Source organism: Bos mutus, chromosome 18, assembly GCF_027580195.1.
Source record: "Bos mutus isolate GX-2022 chromosome 18, NWIPB_WYAK_1.1, whole genome shotgun sequence".
Lineage (NCBI taxonomy): Eukaryota > Metazoa > Chordata > Mammalia > Artiodactyla > Bovidae > Bos > Bos mutus.
The window spans coordinates 2,129,384-2,132,347 of NC_091634.1; positions in this window are offsets into that span (position 1 = coordinate 2,129,384).

Below are 2,964 nucleotides of genomic sequence, written 5' to 3' on the forward strand. Positions count from 1 at the left end.
AATAAATAAATCCTTAAAAAAAAATGGCCTTACATTTGTGCCTCTGGAGGCAAAAAGTACAATATTCAGTTTGGCAAGAATGTACAGAAATGATACCCCTGCCCTCTGCTGGCTGGCTGATTTCAAGAGAAATGTTCCAAGCTTGCAAAGAAGAGTTGTCACTTATTGATAGCTCAGTTGGTAAAGAATCCACTTGCAATGTAGGAGACCCCAGTTTGATTCCTGGGTTGGGAAGATCGTGCTGGAGAAGGGATAGGCTACCCACTCCAGTATTCTTGGGCTTCCCTGCTGGCTCAGCTGGTAAAGAATCTGCCTGCAATGTGGGAGACGTGGGTTTGATCTCTGAGTTGGGAAGATCCCCTGGAGAAGGAAAAGGCTACCCACTCTAGCATTCTGAGCTAGAGAATTCCATGGACTATTCCCATGGGATTGCAAAGAGTCGGACACGACTGAGTGACTTTCACTTTCACTTTTCACCTCATTTACTGTTACATTAAATGAATGACAATGGCTAGATATTCGATATCTAATACATACGGGCTCTATTCCCCATGTTGTACACAACATCCTTGTATCCTGACACTCAGTAGTCTCTGCCTTCCATTCCCCCAGCTTTCCTCTCATCACTAGTCACCCACTAGTTAGTTCTCTGTATCTGTGAGCCTGCTTTCTGTTATATTCACTAGCTTTTGTATCTTTTAATTACTTAATTTAAAAAATATTTATTTATTCAGCTGCTCTGAGTCTTAGTTTTGGCAGGCAGGATCTAGTTCCCTGACCAGGAATCTAACCATGTGCCCCTGCATTGGGAGCTCTGAGTCTTAGCCACCGGGAAGTCTCTGTTGTATTAGCCACTATTTTTTAAGATTACACATAGAAGTATCAATAATATTGCGCAACATTTGCTTTTCTCTGACTTACTTCACTAAGCATAATGCCCCCAGGTCCGTCGATGTTGGTGCCAGTGGCAGAATTTCATCCTTTGTATGACTAATATTCCATTGTATACACATTGCACATCTTCATTCCTCTGCTGATGCACACTTACATTGCATGCATGTCTTGGCTACTGTAAATACTGCTGCTATGAAGATTGGGGTGTATGTATATTTTACAATTAGTGTTTTGGGTTTTCAGGTTCAACTGGGTGACAAGTTCTTCTCATGTCATGGAACAGTTCGACAATCAACCACAGTTAATATGGGGATCTGGGGAGATCAGTTGTTTTCACAAGGTCTCGAACTAATGAACGTAGCATAGAACCAAACCCTTCTGAAACCCACGTCCATCTGTCCTGACCTCCAAGCAGTCTCTTCACATGTCCCCACTTGACATTTTCTCCATTGCGCCCTCTTGCCCTAAGTATTCCCAAGTCAGGGACTGACTCTCAAACTGTGCCAGGAGATGAAATATCTCTATTTATATGGTGCTGGGGGAAATTTCAGGGGTCCCTGCCTGTTACCCCACAAGTGGAGTGATTGGGTGAATATTGGAGAATGAACTGTTTTAGGTAAACCAGGGGGATTCATTTTCCATGGAAACTACACCAGAAGAACCAGGACTTATTAAAGAGGCCTCCATATTGGTTTTGTGGAGGACTTCATTTATTGTACTTTAGTCTTTTATGGATTGCATTTGGGGGGGGAAATGGATTGGTATTCCTGGTTTAGTGAATTTTTTTTTTTCATTTGCCTGAAGAGTTCACAGGAGTAAGAGAATAGAGATATGATAGTTGTTGGGTTACATAGCTATTTTTTCTTATGTAAATACAGCTCAAAAGAATTTTCTAAAATCAGCTTAAAAGCTACAGTATGAAAAGAACCTACTTTGGAGTAAGCATTTAGAAAATCAGAGGTTGTACTGCCGTAGGACCAAAGAATGACACCTATCAGCTTTGGAAGTCTTCCTTTTTCTATATAACTAGGGAAGAAATATCCAAACAAGTACAGAGTGAAGACGTGGGTGCTCAGTTGCTTCAGTCATGTCCGACTCTATGTGACCCCATGGACTGTAGCCCGCCAGGCTCCTCTGTCCATGGGATTCTCCAGGCAAGAGTACTGGAGTGGGTTGCCATTCCCTTCTCCAGGGGATCTTCCTGATGAAGGGATCGAACCTGGGTCTTCTGTGTTCCAGGTGGATTCTTTACCACTGAGCCACTGGGGAAGCCTTACAGAGGGAAGATATCTCCACATAATTATGGCCATGTAACAAACCGCAGCTATCATCTAGTCCATATAAAAAAATTTTGGAAGAGGAAATACACAGGACACTAACTTGACAAAAATGTCTTCGTTTATTTGAAATTTAAACTTCACTGGTAATCCTCTTTTTCATCTGGACACTCTGCTAGGAGTGTCCCCCCATTGTCCCTAATGGGGGGACTATCAGCAGTGACATCAGTCATTTTCATGAAGAAGTACTGAAAACTAATGAGACCTGCATTCACTGAAAGAAGAACAACACGAAGCCAGAACTTATCACAAAAACACAGGCTACACTAAAGTAGAAAACAAAATCTGCAGGGAAAGATAAGTCATCACTCAATATTCACCTAATTCATGTGAATGGAACCCCATCGGGTTCCAGTATGATGGTAAGTTCTTCACATGTTACATTTTAGTTGTATCAAATAAACCACAAATAACTCAAAATTTCCTTCTAGGAGCAGACAGCTCTTGGACCTGATGGTGGGGTCCTGGGGGAATCATTTGGAATGGATTTTCTGGTGGCGTTTCAAAGTCCCCAGCTGACAGAAGGCAATGTGGCACTCGGGGCACACGTAGGGCTTGATCCTATAGTGGGTGCGTCGGTGAACTTTGAGGTTCCCTCGGTGGCCGAAAGCTCTGTCACAGTGCTCACAGCGGAAAGCCTTCTCCTGGGTGTGGGTCCTCTTGTGAGCGCGCAGTGTGGAGTCGTGGGTGAACTTCTTGAGGCAGATGTCACAGCTATAGGGCTTCTTGCCAG